Below are 16,785 nucleotides of genomic sequence, written 5' to 3'. Positions count from 1 at the left end.
CTCATAATTTGTTTCCTTACAGCTTTTGCATGCTTATCATGGTCGCCCCTGGTTCTCTCTAAATCATAACCTTTCATCTGCGCCTGCTTCAAAATGTCTCATTCCCTCTGTGTTTCTCTGTTTAAGTTTTCAAGTAAGAAAATATGGTTATCCCAGTTGTTTCTGTGCCATTCCATAGTATGGGTCATTGGCCAGCTTGTGGGTTTATTACACTTGGATTCAGCTTTCCACTTCTACCTGCCCAGTCAGTTGTAGCCAAACGGAGGTAGGGTCACATGGTAAAAGCAGGGCTACCTTTGGCTGTAAGGACAACGAGTGGAGGGACTATGAGTATAACAGTTGAGTTAATTGATATGTTGAGTGCCATGCTATAATGTCTGCTCCAGCTGGGACCATCGCTAGGTGCTCAAATCTGTGATACTGTGATTTTCCCATGAGATTTCGGTCCCTGGAGGTCTGGGCCTGTGACCCAAATTGACTCTCTTTACAACCAGAAGTTCCCAGATTGTTGTTTGGGTGGGGCAAACCTGTTCTTCTCTCTCCTCTCCTTCCCGCAACTCAGACTTCCCCTATCCCTTCTCAATTTAAAGTTGCTTCAGCAAGGGTGTTAAAGACAACACTATCCTTGTGTGGGTCTCAGAGCTACAGAGAAACACTGCTGTCCCTTGGAAGGAAGCCTGTTGTAGAGGCTACTGGAGAATTTCTGATATTCTGTTTTGGGCCTTAGTAATTCAGGGATGATGTGGCCAGAGCCTGAGGGGATAACTTTGCAATTTCATCCCTAACAGTATTGGCTTGGGCTCTGAAGCTTGGGCTACCTCTGACTCAGAGCTGAGTTAAGGAATTAAATCTGCTGCCTCCCAGATTTGGCAGGGCCAGCAATGGGCTGTGGCTGCACAGCCCCTGGGAATCTCCCAGGCAGGCAGAGTGGGCTTCATTTGGCCGTGTGGAGGCAGGAGGCAGAGGAGTCTGGAAATTTTCCATTCCCAGCGTGCCTTCTCCAGCTGCTCTGAATGCCCCAAATAAACCAGCAGACACTTTCCTTTACCTGGACACTTTGGTCCTAATTAAAATGCAACTTCTTTTACTGCCCAAGGCCATCCTTAAAGTTGACCGCAGACTCATGGGCTTTGTGGAAAGCTGAGTTTCACATCCTTTCCTCTCCTCTTGTTTGGAGAGGAAGATAGATCTTCAGTGGGAGCTGGAGAGTGTGTGCTTGTGAGTGTGTGTGAGCACGTGTGTGTGAGCGCCCGTGTGTGTGTGTGTGTGTGTGTGTGTGTGTATTGGAGGTCAATGTGAGAGGTGGAATTGAAAAAAGAAACATTTTCAGAATTGGGGCTGGGGCCCTACTGAATGCAGATTATGACAGAGCTATACCTCTGTTAAAGACCTGATTTTAATCCTGGCTGTGCATCTTACTCTATGCATCCTTAAGTAAATTGCTTAATCTCTCTGGGCCTCAGTTTCCTCATCTGTAAAATGAAGAGATTGGGTGAGGAAGTCTCTAAGGGCCTGAAACAAATGCCTTCTGGAAGAGAGCCGGTAAGAAGAGGAAGTTTCTACTGGAATCTCTTCTTTTGGCTTTGAAATAGTAAGAGCAGCAGCAGTGGCTCACACCCAGAAAACTGGAGAGTGGGAAAGTCTTACAGCTAAGCTCAGACTGCTCCAGCTCCCATCCCCAAATTCCAGCCCCTGACAGATTCACCTCTATTTCGATTAGAAAAATGTGTCCCTTCAAGAGTCGTTTTACCTCTGTCTTCCAAAAATTTAGCCTACAAATCAACAGTGTTTACAATGCGATGGGCACTCCCTAGAGTTGTGCAAAACACATCCTGCATAGTCTGAATCAGTGGCCTCCCACACCATCGCACCAAGACCAGGGTGTAGGCTAAGGAGGCACTGGGTACCATAAAGACCACACTACAGAGCAATGTTTTGCAAATTGCTAGGCCCCACCCCAGAGTTTCTGGTTCAGTGAGTCTAGCGTGGATCCTGAAAATTTGCATTTATATCAAGTTTGCAGGTGATGCTGATGCTGCTTAACTGGGGAACACATATTGAAAATCCCCTCAACAAGGTATAAGAGCAGAAAGGGATCTTAGAGAGGAGATCCCTCCTGCCCCACCCCCCAAACATACACATCCTTTCTTCCAGATTAGCAAACTGAGGGAAAGTGAGTTGTCAGCATGACGGAACTCTGATCACATTTCTCATCCTGTCCTTTCTTCTCCATCATCTTGCTGTTCCCTCGGTAGTGATATTGATGGAAAATTCCAGCATCCTTCTCAGTTTCTCTGAATATCTTTGAGGAGAGATGAGGCTGAATCAGAGTTCTCTGGAGGCAGGGAGAAGGACCTGCAAGCCTCTGGCAGGCCCTATGTCCTTTTTTAAATTTGGGCTGCACCAGGGGAAATGAAGCCTGGACTCATTAGGGGTCCCTGGTAGGGCGTATGACAGCAGCCCCCTTCTTACCCCAGAAAGGGGAAGGCCTTAGCAAAGACAGCCAGTTCAGAAGCAACTGTGTGAAGCTGCAGTTTCCTGCTCCAGCTCTGTCACCCCTTGCCAACCTTGAGTGAATTGTTTGGTATCAAGGTCCCAAATCTTGTTTCCCTGAATTCTGAATCTAGCATCTCTACATGGTACTAATTCTGATTCAGCTTGAACACCTTCAGTGAGCAGAAGCTCATACCTTCCCAGGCATCATTCTAACTTCAGCTAAATACCCAATCTTAGTTGGAGAATTTCTCCTTTTTGAGAAATATATGCATTGTTGCCTAAGGTTTTCCCTAAGGCCGAAGCACTTGGTCTTTCTAAGGCTAGCAGGGCTCTTCATGGCCATCGGCTAATTAGGTGATCAATAAATATTTGTTAAATAAGTGAAATGGGAAGGGGATGGGTGGGCAGAGTCAAACTGACTAGAAGACTGGCTTGGCTACTGCTTAATTCTCTAATCTCATCTAACACTATTTTTTTTTTTGTACTCTTCTTTTCTATATTTATTTGTATGATGGTTTGAATAATGTCTGTTTATCCTACCAGGTTAGAAGGCTTACGAGGGCAGGAACTGTATGTATCTGTTTTGCTCACTAACGTATCCCTAACACTTAGCAATATGCCTATTGCATAGTATATGCTCAATAAATATTATGAAAGGAAAGAAGGGATTGCCTACTCTGTGGCAGGCCCTCGCTTAGCCCTCTTAAATCCTTGTTCGGATAGGTAGAATATATATATAAATAAATCATTTTACTTAGACCCTGAGGGTAAAATTCTGAGAGCCTATTTCTAAAAAATATTGGATGGATGTTAGGATAAAGGCTAAGTTGCTATAAAAAAAAAAATGGGTCCAAAATACAATGACTTACAGAAAACAGATTTTCATTTCTCTCTCTCTCTCTCTCTCTCACACACACACACACACACACACACACACACACACACACACACACCCAGGTAAGCCAGCCAGGGTGGCAGAGCACTTCTGATCCACACAGTCATTAAGGGTCCTAAGTTCCTTCCATCTTACTGTTCTGCCATCCTCAGTGCCATCGTCTTCATCTGCATGGTCAAATGTGGGCCACGTGAGAACCATTAATGTTTCAGTTTATGAAAAGGGGTTAGAGCAGAAGTCCAGGGCAAGTGATTTTTTTCAGACAAATGAGGCAAAGTTGCATTCTTCATTTCTACTCACAGTCTATTAGCCATAACTTAGTTACAAGGCTACATTGAGCTGCAAATTAGCCAGAAAATGGGTGGCCATTTGCTTGGCTTACCATCTGTTACTACAAAAGAAGGGGAGAATGGATTTGGGGGGACACCTGAAAGTTTCTGTCATGAGGGGTCTTATAATAATAAGTAACCGATACTCAGGAGATGTAATTTTGAGCCAAATTATAGACTCAAGACACTAACTCCCACCATTTAGTTGCCAGAAAAACATTTCCCTTATGGATTTTCACAGTTATTTCTGAGAATGTTTCGGGGTCTTCTATTGCGTTCAAAAATAGGTCCTGTCTCACTTTGGCAATATATATCGAAAGTACAAATACTCACACCCTTTGATCCAGCAAGTCCACTTCTAAGAATTTCTCCAGTAGATATATTTACTCACATGGGAAATGAAATATGCACTGTTGGCGAAAGAAAAAGATTAAATAAAATATTATTTCTCCATACAATGGAATACCATCTAGCTATTTTTTTAAGTGAGGAAGCTCTTTCTATATTGCCATGTAAGGATCTTCAAGATACACTGTTAAATGAATAAAAAGGTGCAGAATAGTAAGGAGAGTATGCATTTTTATAGAAGAGAATTAAAAAAATGTATTTATTATACGTATTTATAATTGCTTTTGTATCCATAAGTTATCCCAGGAAGAATTAAAAAGAAACTAGTAACAAGGGTGGGGAGGGGATTGGTTGCCTGAATGTTAGGGTTCTATACTTTGTATACTTTTGATTTGGGACCATGTGAATATATTGCCTATTTTTTTAAAAGGAAGGAAGGGAAGAAGGGAAAGAAGGAGGAAAGGAGGGAGAAGAAATGGAGGGAGGAAAGAAGGGGAAATGAAAGGAGGAGGGGAGAACAGAGGAAGGAAGGGCAGAAAGGCAGAAAGAAAGGGAAGAAGAAAAAAGAACGGAAAGAGGAAGAAAGGGAGCATCCTTCCTGTTCTTTCGCTCTAGGCTTCTTTCCATGGAGCCATACTGCTGCCTCTGCTACAATGACCCCTGAGGTTGCTGCTCCCTGTGTCTAGCCATCCACTGCTGGCACTCTTTGGTCTTCACACAGGGCCCTGCTCTCCTCTTGGCTTCTCTGGCCCAAGTATGAGACAAGACCTTCTCTTCGATTTCCCATACTCCAGCAGAGACCAGCCTATAATGTTTAAAGAAACTGACTGATGATTTCAAAATAAAGGGAATAATAACAGAAGATGATAACTTTCAATGACTGCACATTCGGATCCTTCCTTGGGCTTCCCTACTGGTATATCTTCCTGCTGTATTCCAGGCCTGTCCTCACTGTGGAGGAGTGAATGTTCATCACCCCCAGGAGTTCTCCAAGAGTGGCCCCACTTCAGAGACTAAGCCAAACTAGCCTAAGACTCCAGAGGGAGAAGAAAGTTTTCCCCTTACTCCAGTTCATGAAGTGGCTCCACGGACCATATTTCCAGCCAAAGGATTAAACCCTTGCCAAAATGATTAACAATGGCAAAGTCCATTCCCTTCAATAAGTGTCCCAAGCGTGCCCACAAGGGTATAATTGGGTCTCATGGTCCTTAAAATACAATCACAAGAATCTGACTTGAATACATTCCTCATATTTCTTCAGTGGGCTTTAAATATCAAATTAAAATCAAATTAAGATATGTAGTCTGGAATGTCAATGCTGACCCAGGAGGAAATATGCCAAACTGTCCAGTTTTGGTTGCTCTCTCTGCAAGGGCTCAAAAATTCTGGGGCTCTGTCTTTCCCAGAATCAATTTATTGCATAAAGAAACAACAATAACCCAATCTTAGACATGATAATAGAGAAAGCAGAAGCAGAATGGTACCAAGAGCCTGGGATGAGATCATTATGGCTATTGGGTACTATACATAGCTCTAATTTTCACTGCTGCAAGAAAGAATGACTATGGATTGTGTAATTGTCCTTGTTTGGTGAGAGGATATTTGTCCATAGACACAAATCTGTAATTCAAGGAGAAATTCATTATAGATTCTTATAGAAAGAATAGTGAACAAGAACATAAACAATGTCTTCTATGGGAGTGTAGCAAAAACCTTAAGGGAAACACAAGCTGTGTCTGAGGGGCTGATTCCAGAACTCAGTGGGAGGTGGTTAACAAGAAGAAAGGAGAAATGTTTTCGGAGAGGAGTCCATGTCAGAAGGAAGGGTGGTGAGGACAGCACAATGTCTCTTGCAGAGCTTGTTGTTGGGCCCAGGCTAGCAGATTTGAATTTCATGTGCTGCGTGAAGTTCTATGGTATATGAAACCACAGTGGACACTCTGTGTGGCCTCCAGCTTCCATTTTAATAGAACCATGATTTTGTTCTGCTATCCACTTCTCCCTGTGTGGCCATGTGTATCAAGAGAAGTGGAGCTTGCTCTCAGCTCCAGGGGATAGGCTGACTGATTGATCTAAAGGCAATCTTATCCCTTTGCCGATGATTAGTCTAGGAATATGCATATGACCCAATTACCATCAATAAGAGCTGAGAAGTCTGTGGGAGGATACTGGGGAAAGTTTTTTTGTTTCAATGAAAGAGCCATTGAAAGATGATCTCTCTTCTTCCTCTGGATTTTGTGTGATGCCTGGAGCTCTTACAGTCATCTTGAAGCCTGAGGATGAAGTCAAAGATGACATACAGAGAGCTGAAAAAAAGTGAGACTTTGAATGACATGGTTGAGCTGCTAAATCAACAAACCTGGAAACCACCCCTACCTCTCTCTTCTTTTGTATGGTAACATATTTTCTTCTTTTAAAATAAATTTCAGGTTGGGATTTAGCTACTTGCAATTGAATGCATAAATTCTAGAAATATTTATTGGAATCCAACTATTTATTAGATGCTGAGGGAGTAGTTTTAAATGATAACACATCTCTACTCCATTGGAGCTCATCGTGGATTGGAGGAGGGCTAGACATTAGACAACTGATTTCACGATTGATTATTTAATTATAATAGTGTAAATTACTACCAAGGAGAATGTGCATCAGAAAGGAACTGATCTTGTCTGAGAGTGGCACATTCTTTTCTCAAGAAGTCTTTTTCTTAACTGAGCTTTTTAATTTTAACTGTGCTTCTTATAAGAAAGGGGTTTGCTCTCAGTTCTGTTTTCCTTCTTTGTAAGGGCATGTGACATCTATTTGATGACTAAAGGGATACCTATAGACTTTAAATATAAGACCAATAGGATCAAAGCTGATATGCTTCTGTGAAAATTGTGGGGCCTGAATTACATTTCTTCTTGGATAGAAGATGCCCAAGGATAAGCTAAGCACATCTCACTTCACTATAGCAACGCCAAAGAAATTCTGGGAAAGGAGATAACTAGAAGGGTTGGGGACAGCTCTTGGGGATCACTCACAGCAGTGCAAGTATTGAATACATTACAAACAAGTGTTATATTAGTCACCAATTAGCAGACTTTTGATTATAAGACAGCAAAATCAAGGTCTTTTCCCTCTTCTCCTCTACTCAGAATCAGCCCACGTGATTTCAGATTGTTCGAGACCAATAAAAACAGAAACTCCATCTTTGATGACGCAACCTAAACTAGAGAAAGCAGGTAGGGAAAAGAAAGTGGGGGAAGGTAAGGCTGCTGCAGCAGATACCTGTGTTGCCTCTTCACATTTCCTCAGCCCACCTCTGATTTCAGTCTCGCCTGCCCTGATAACATTGTGCCTCAAGTATGCGACTTGCATCTTTTCTCTTTTTGCCCGTGAGCTTCTCTGATATCATAAAAAGTGCCTGACTCATGAGCAAGTGGAAGTGTGTTTTAGGCAAGTAAATTTATGCTACTGAGAGCAGTCCTCAACCAAAGGGGGATCAGAGAGAAAGTGGATAAATGCTTCAGCATCCAGCGATTCTGGCAGACAATTCTGAGAGGCATGCTGTACATTTCATCAGCCCCCATTGCCCACAGTGACAGCCTCAATAACATATCTTTACAGTGACTTTTCATTCTTCCCTTTGTTTGCTTTTCTCTACTTCCTTATTCCTGCTCTCTGGGATCCTTTCTTAGATAAATTACCTACACCCAAGTTCTTGTCTCAGGCTTTACTTTCAGTAGAAATCAAACTAAGGCAGATGGTACTTGGAGAAAGAGACGTTGACAAGAAGCAAGTCAATTTTCCCTGCAGTACCTTACAAAGGCTCAGGATTTGGAGGGGAACGAGATGCCCTGGAAAGCAGGAGTGAGAATCTTCAATGAAAAAGGCAGCTCTCTGCCTATGGGGAAGCTATAGGGAAGCTCTCCAATCAACGATTCCTACCCATAGACAGATTCCAATCAGCATTTTAGTGCTCCACTATTTTCTTCCTTCAGAAGAATATTGATTTTTAAAAGCAATCTCAAATCTACAAAAAGTTTGTGAGTATAATATCTACAAAGGTATTGGTAGAAACTGATGAATTCCAACATGTGTGGAATAACTTTTATCTTCTCAAACTATTTGAGAGTAAGGCACCAGCATAGTAATTCATCACTTAGTACTTTAGTGTGCATTTCCTGAAAACGAGGACATTTTCCAACTTAACCACAATAAAAAAAATAAAAAAATCGGCATGACACATCATTATCACCCGATCTGCAGGCCTCATGCAAGTTTCACCAATTAACCCAGTGAGATCTTTTGCAGAAAAGTGAGCCAGTTCAGAATCACATGTTTCATTTAGTTGTCATATCTCTTTAGTCTCCTTTAATCTGACACAGTTCTTCAGTCTTTCCTTAACATTCACAACCTTGACACATTTGAAGATCACAATCCAGATATTTTGGAGAATGTCCCTCAATTTAGGTTTGCCTGATGTTTCCTCGTGATTAAATTCAGGTTCTGCATCTTTGGCCAGATATATCACAGGAACTATGTTGTGTTCTCATTGCTTCCTATCAGGTGGTAAATGGTTTCAATTTGTCCCATTACTAATGATGTTCACTTTGATCATTAAGTTACGGTGGTGTCTTCCAGGCTTCTCTACTGAAAAATTACTCACTTTCCCTTTGTAACTAGTACCTGTTATTTTCATTATTGTAAAAAACATATAACATAAATTTACTATCTTAGCCATTTTAAGTGTACAGTATAGCAGTGTTAACTATAGGCACATTGTCATGCAACAGATCTCTAGAACTTTTTTCATCTTGCAAAATAAACTACTTTCACTGAGCAACAACTCCCCATCTGTAACTAGTGAATATTTGTGGAGATGTGTTTTGAAACCATGAAAATATGCTATTCTGCATCAAAGTTTTTATTCACTTATTTATTTGTATCAGTATTCATTTATAGTTTCCTACTTTATGTAGTGAATTATAATCCATTAACATCATTATTTCTTTTAATGTGCAAATTATTCTAGATTTGGCCAGTGGGGGTCCCCTCACACTTGTTTCTATGTCTTTTTGACATGCCCACGTTGGTTTTTGAACATTTCATTACTTTCTGTCACAAAAAGATGTTCCAGGTTTATTTTGTATTTTTCCTAACTGAGCCCTGGAATCAATCATTTCTCCAAGAAGCCGTAGTTCTTTTTAGTGGAGAATGGTTTTTAGAAATGAAGAACTGAGTGCTGGGTGTGCTCCTTGTGTTTGGGATATCACTGCCTTCAGATCCTAAAAATGGGCTGCTAGGGAATACATTTATTTGTATCCATGTTTTTGGTATGTATGTGTGCATGCACACACACAGTTGTATACAAACATTTATCTATATATTTATTTCTACATCTATCCATATGTATTAAAATTCATCAGTTTCCACCAATACCCTAGTTTCTAATTCAGCAGTACATTCTGGTTTTCTCCCTTTCGGTATTTTTAACTTTATACTTTAACAGTGGAAAACCTTACAGATGTCTGATATTTTGTTGAGTAAAAAAAGGAATAACAAAACAGTATGTATACTATGAGATCTTCTTTTTAAAGTTAATCAAGTTATATACATTGCAAAAAAAGTCTGGAGAAATACATATCAAACTGCTAACACTGGCTTTTTTTTTTTTTGCCAGAAAAGTAGGATAATGAGAGCTTTGTATTTTCTATATTACAGTTATATTTATGGTTTTATATATATATATACATATATATATTTTTTTTTTGCCAGGAGCAGAAATTATTTTTTTAATAGGATGTTGATGGTTTTCTTTCTATTGCCCTATAATCACACCAAAGCTTATGGCTGAAAAAAAAACAACAACCCTAAATACTTTACCTTCTAAAGAGAACTATCTACATTTGGAGGTGTACATCCCTACCCTTCAATCTTCTCCTGGGCTTACAAACAAGGTGCAGAGTTGTCCTCCTGCCATCATTCGCTACCTTTCAAATATATTAAAATATAGGGTAGGGAAGACAGAAGAGATTTCTTGAAGGTGGCTAGCCATGTGTAGAAGACTTCAGCATTTGTTCATGGTCAGTGGGTTCTTTCTTCTCTACCTGAGGTATGGATAGAGAATTTCAAAAGAATCATTTGTAGAAATTAGAGTTGCCTGCAAAATGAAGAGACCACATTTCCCAATTGGACATCTGCTTAGGCAATAGGTTACCAAACCATCTCCAGTGTCTGAGTAGGAAAGAAAAAAATTGGAGGGAGATTCTAGGCCAGAGAGAGGAAGTGGGAGCAGTGGAATAGTCGGTATACCCACTGCTTGGAACTGAAAGTTTTTGTGAGTTCCCTGAAGGTCGAGTAAACATCACAGACAATAGGGAACTTTGAGCTTTTCAATTTTATTGTTGTTCTATCCAAGAGAGCTACTCACTAGGCAGGAGTTTCCAACATTAAGAAGCTGTAAAATGTGCTCGAGGTTGATTTTCAAAATAAATATTTAACAGCTAGATGGCATGGATGCTGCTTAATCAGAACGTATACTAGTCATAAACAACTTTGACAGCAGTTCTGCTGAATATCATTTTAATAGTAGTTGCTGAGAGGTGTAGAAAAGCAGATCCAGAGCCCTATCACGTACATCAGATGTGCTGGGTTTTATCCATTTGCCCCTCTAGCTCCATTCTCCACCCTTCCCTGCCCTGCTCTCTGCCCTGGGATGTTTGCTCTTAGAGACCTCATCACCAGGCTCCCTTGCCCTCTGGTTTCCAACTGGGTCTCGGCCATAAGAGACACTAGCAAGAGATCAGAAGACGGGAGGAAAGATATTTATTACCCCTCAATCCACCACCCCAAACCCTTTCTTGCTGGGCCATAGTTTTATAATAGTTTCACTCATTTTCCTATGGCCAAGCCTTCAGGTGGTTCCTCCCCCATGGTTAACCATTTCTTCCCCATACTCTTTCCAGCCTAGTAGCAGTAAAGGCCTCCACTGACTTCCTCCTGAGTGCTTCAGCAGTCCTACTTGGTTTCCCTAACCTCATCCACTCTTCTGTCAATAGTCCTTCATTGGAGTCTCTTTAGTTACTCTTCTGAATTTGGTGTCTGTTTCCTGCCTGGACTCTGCCTGATTTGTCAAACAACTCTGTAGCGGGGAGGTTCCTGCAATTCCCTCCCAAAGAATTCCCACATGCTCTCCATGAGAGAGCCTACTTTTGGAAATCTGCCTCACAGAGGTCATCAACGGCCAGTCACTGTTGGCCAGAGAAGCAACAATAACTAACAGAGAGAGGCCTATAATCAGGACCAGTCAAATGAAGTAGCTTGTCCCATTCCTTCTTGCCTACCCCAAATCCTAGAGGGTAAAAGAAGGGAAAGGGTATCACAATCTCTAATGTAAGTCAGTCAGAATATCCCTCTCGCTGCCTGAATTCTAAACAGATTGAGAAATTATACAAAGACTAAGGTAGATAGATGGTGGCCAAAGTCCCATTTTTGGGTGATACAGGCTAAGTTGGGGCATATAGCTTACAGCAAGAACCAATAACTAACTGAACTCCAGAATCAGGCAGACTCACCATCCAGTGAGTGTAGTACCAGATCCCAGCAGCCTACAGACAAGGGGTCTTGCTTAGGTAAAACTTAAAAACAATGAGCAGAGGGGAACTCTTGCTTCCTGTAGGCAGGCTCTCTCCCAAGAAAAATGAAAGGAGAAAAAAGAGCCACTGAATCAAACATACCCAGCCTATTCCCAAATTTACAAATCAAATAAGTCATTACACTTTTTGTGGAAAGAATAAATAAACAGATGTCACACTAATTGAGCTCTCTCATTTTGAAGGAAAACATCCATGGTGGAGAAGCCTTCACCCTATTAAGGAGAAGGGATGTCTTTGTGCTGGATTTCACTCCTCTACTTCCACTCTAAGCAATCAGAGTTTCAACTTAAGCCTGGGATGAGGGAGGGAAGAAGATGAAATTTATACCAAATTTAAGGTTAAATCTTTTTAACTCTGAATGGATCATAGACTTAAATGTAAGAGCTAAAACTATAAAGCTTCTAGATGAAAACATAAGAACAAAGCTTCATGACCTTAGAATAGGTAAACGCTTCTTAGATACAACACCAAAAACAGAAGCAACCAAAGAAAAAAATAATTAATTGGACTTTATCAAAATGTAAAACTTTTGTGCTTCAAAGGGCACTAATACAGGAGTGGAAAGACAACCCACAGAATAAGAGAAAATACTTGCAAATCATACATCTGGTAAGAGACTTATATTCAGAATATACAAAGAATACTTACAGCTCAATAATCAAAAGACAAATAACCCAGTTTAAAAATTGGCAAAGGACTTGAACAGACATTTCTCCAAAGAAGATATACAAATGACCCATAAGTACATGAAAAGACACTCAACATCATAATTATTAGGGAAATATAAATCAAAATCACTATAAAATGACACTTTGTATCAACTAGGATAACTATAATAAAAAAGACAAATAATAACAAGCGTTGCTAGAATGTGGAAAAACTGGAACCCTCATACACTGCTGGTAGGAATGTAAAAAGGTATAGCTGCTTTGGAAAACAGTCTAGCTATTCCTCAAAAGGTTAAACGTAGAGTTGTTACCACATGGCCCAGCTATTCCAAGGGAAATGAAAATGCACATCCATTCAAAAACTTCTACATAAATGTTCATAGCAACATTATTTATAATAGCCAAAAGTGGAAACAAACTAAATGTCAACTGAGGAATAGATAAATAAAATATATCTATAGAAGCCATCTCTAGCAATAAAAAGGAATAAAGTACTGATGCATTCTACAACATGGAAGAATCTCAAATGCATTAGGCTATCTATCTATCATCTATCCATCTATCTATCTGTCTATCAATCATCTATTTAGAGAAAGAGAGGCTGATGAGCAAGAAAATATTTGCAATACAGGGTGCAAAGTTCTACCTCAGAGATAAAGTCTGAATGCTGTAGAACAGACCAGAGGTGGAGAATCAGTGAAGGCTTCATAGAGTTGATGATGTTTTGGGTGAGCTTGGAAGGATGAGCAGGCATTAGCTAAATGATGAGGATGGAGAAAAAGTCTTCCTGCTCAACCAAACAGCATGTGGTGAAAACAAAGATAAAAAATAATTCAAGAAATATTTACCAAGTGCCAACAACTTTGTGCTAGACACAGTGTAAGTATGGGGATTCTGCAGTGAAAAAGATTATGAGAAAAGCTCTTGGGCCCAATGTCCACACTGGACCAATTAGCCAGTGATGAGGATGAGAAATAGGGTAATGTAGCAGTAAAGTGGCTTCTTAGAGTAACCTCCTGGGGTGAGGCAAATGGTTTTTCTAGAGAAGCCCAGACCTCACTATGTGTCCCTCTGGGCCTGTGGGGGTAAGGATTTCTTGTCTCAGACTCTGTTGGGATCTGTGCAGTGTTGACAGATTTTCCTGGATCTTTTCCAGGTTACACACCCCTGACCTTCCCAAGGTTTATTCCCTATTCTTTGCTCCTAGTCCAGGTTGTATAACCAAGGGATGGACAGTGAGAAACTGGCCAGGGCAAAAGTTGCTCTGAATCTGAACAAAGCAGGTAGGCTTTGGGTTCAGTCCTCTGAAAGTTTAACCTAGGGACAATTGCACTGGTCCCAAAGGAAGCAGAGAAGATGTGTAAAACAGATGCCTAGTGTAAAAGCTCCCTGCTAGGCAGCTCAACTCTGCCTCAGAGTCATTTCCATGAAATTACCACCTTAAGGCTATAATAAGGTGACAGCCGGTATTTTGCATAATTTCCAGTAGGCCTGTACTAAGTGGAGATCATGACTGATTTCCTTATCTTCCAAGAACACTGAAGGTATTTGGATGAATGTCATCCAAGGAGCAGAGGCTGAGGGATACCTGGTTGGCCCCTGTGGAGAAGCCATCTCTAGAGACCCTCTGAAATGGTCCTGGGGGAGAAGAGAACTCTCACTTTTGAAGTTTTGCTCCAAAATTGGCCAATATCTGGGTCAGACAAGGCAACAATAGCATCTCCTGGCTTGGGGCTCCTTCCTTCAGCCTACAAATATGCTCAAGCCTCATTCCACATTTATAAAATCCTCCTCATCCTTTACCTGCCTCAGTTATCACATTATCTTTCTACCCTCCTTCACAGTCAGACTTCTAGACAGACTCTGCATTTGCTGCAGTCACTGTCTCACCTCAACATTTCTCATTAAAGTCATTAAAGTTGCAACCAAAATCCCTTATCTTCCTAGATCTTCTGCAGAATTTAACATCTCTTGAAATCCTCTTCCCTTGGCTTCTATAACACCACCCTCTCTTGGTTTTCTTTCTACCTCTCTGATTTCTCTGGATCCATCTTTTTCCCTGAATTCTCCTCCGAGGTCCATTCCTTAAATGCTGCTCACTCAGGGTTCTATCCTTGGCACACTTCCTTCTTGTTCCGGGTGATCTCATCCATTCCTTTGGTTTTCACCAGTCCCGCCCATGCTGACGACTCCTAGCTCCTATCTGTTTCAGAACTTTTAGCCTCTTTATTGTCCTACTACCTGGATATACCATGGTCCCCAAACTCAATATTTACATAATCGAGCTAATCATCAGCTCCTTCAAATTTGCTCCTGTGATGTTCTTCAGCTCAGTTGGTAACAAGACTCTTTTACTCAGATACAAAAATAAGAAATCTAAGTAGCCTTCTAGCCAATCGACCTCTTCATTTGAAGTCAATGACGATTTCACCTCTCCAGTTCCCTCCATCTACCTCCCTAACTCCCACTCCAATATCTATCATCACTAACTTAATTCAGACCTCATCATCTCTTATATGGATTTTGTAACAGTTTGCTAACAGATCTCTTCTCATCTTTCTGTTCTTCTATTTATTAAAATGAAGGCTTCTATGACCTTTTTAGGAAGAATTGTCTGTACCTTTGTTTTGTTCACATAGCAATAGGTACCTTCCTCTGTTGTGGCATTTAAAACAGAATATTTGTTTTGGTTTTGATTTAACTTATTACAGCCAAAGCAGTTAACTGCTGCAATGGATAGCCAAATGCATTCTTAAATTCATTCTCTTACTTATGCAAACATAAACTCGCCCACCCCTAATAGCCATGTCTAGCCTGCTTTAGCCCTTAGGTCTATGCAAGGAATATAATAACAGCTAGTCAGCTACATTCTGTGGAGAGCTGGGTGTCACAGCTCATCTCTGCTGAAACATCTAGTTATGCTGGACTGGTAGTCATGGAAACACAGCTGATGATGTGAGCATATGGCCTAGAGCCTCTGTTTCTTGCACTCTCAGTGAGGGAGGGGAGCTGGTACTTGAGAACAACATGACAATGTCCTATTTATCTGACATGCTTGTTGAATGAAGGAGATGAGATTGCTGTGGAGAGGGCTGAATTGAGGGTACTGTGAGGAATTAAAACTTGGAGAGCTCTGGTTCTTCTGTGAACAGACACTGAGTAAAATGTGTGCAGATGGACCTGTGGAGGGTGGAGGAGTGGTGAGGAGGATGCAGGGGAATAAATGTCATGAATACGCACTGTGCGTTAAGTGCTGTGTGATGATAATAACAATAACTAGTATTTTTTGAGCACATAATAAAGAACAAGGTACTTTACATTATAATTTCATTTAATTCATACAACAACCCCACAAGGACGATTTCATCTTTCTCTCAGTTTTTCAGAAAGGAAAGTCAGTAAATTATTGCCCAAAGTCATGCAGCTAGCACTGGTAAGCTCAGGCTTGAACTCAGAGTTATCTATCTCTAAAATATCTGTGTAAACCTATTCTATACTATCTCTCTACCGTCACGAGTGTTTTGGATATGTTATTTTGTTCAAATAAATTGTATTGGTATTAGACTTCACACCAAGCTTATAAGATATAGTACAAGGTGCTTCTCTGAAATATCCTCATACATAGTAGATGAGTCTTTCTAACTATAAATTGTATTATAGCATAATTCTCATGATAATTTAGTGAGTTAGCTAAAATCATTTCCATGTTACAAATAAGGAGTCTTATGCTCAGAGATGAATCAATTTGCTTCAGGTCACATGACTGGTGGTAAAGAGGGAACAGAAACCAATAGGTGTTATTCAAAGCTTGTGCTCTATCTATTCCTTACTCTGCTTTAGGGTCAGAAAGGCTGTCCACTGTGCCTTCAGTTGCCATATTGGATTGACTCCAAAGCCTGCTCCCTTCTTTGACCAAGAGGCTCCTGTATGCAACCAACTACGTTCTCAAAGTCACCAGACCAAAGCAACCAAGACAAACACCACCACAACCAGAAAATCCGACATGGCCAAAGTCGAACTAAAGATATCCTCCCCTGCCTCCCCACCCAAACCTCTTCCTCCTCTCATACCCAATCTCAATAAATGGCACCATCATTCACCCTATTGCTCATTCCAGTTTTACAGGGGTTGTTGTTAAAGTTGCCCTCTCTTTTACCTTTTCCCCATCTAATCCATCATTGTTTCGATATTTCTGCCCCTATTGGTATAGTCTTTCCACTACCCTAATCCAAGCCATTACCATCTCGTGTCTGGGTAGAGGCCTTCATGCCTCTGCTCTTGCATCCTTCCAATCCAGTCTTCGCTGCAGCAAACTCTTGTTATCACTCTTTTGCTTAAATCATTTCTTATGACTCTTTAGATTAAGTCCAAAATCTTTAGCATGGCTTATATGTCATTTTACAATCTGT

General features: G+C 40.7%; 2 long non-coding RNA genes across 2 annotated transcripts; one reads left to right on the top strand and one right to left on the bottom strand.

Moving 5' to 3' along the window:
• Window positions 1-4,060: 4,060 nt before the first annotated feature.
• LOC120603235 (uncharacterized) lies at window positions 4,061-7,984 on the bottom strand. The gene is made up of 3 exons (XR_005652988.1): window positions 7,339-7,984; window positions 6,203-6,341; window positions 4,061-4,130 (listed from the first exon to the last, which is right to left on the bottom strand). It is a non-coding gene; the product is annotated as an uncharacterized LOC120603235 (long non-coding RNA).
• LOC120603234 (uncharacterized) lies at window positions 6,300-16,475 on the top strand. The gene is made up of 3 exons (XR_005652987.1): window positions 6,300-6,463; window positions 7,206-7,292; window positions 16,217-16,475. It is a non-coding gene; the product is annotated as an uncharacterized LOC120603234 (long non-coding RNA).
• Window positions 16,476-16,785: the final 310 nt, after the last annotated feature.

The sequence above is a fragment of the Pteropus medius genome, unplaced genomic scaffold (assembly GCF_902729225.1).
Source record: "Pteropus medius unplaced genomic scaffold, Ma_sr-lr_union100, whole genome shotgun sequence".
In the NCBI taxonomy this organism is placed as follows: Eukaryota; Metazoa; Chordata; class Mammalia; order Chiroptera; family Pteropodidae; genus Pteropus; species Pteropus medius.
This window is presented reverse-complemented; position numbering and strand designations above follow the sequence as displayed.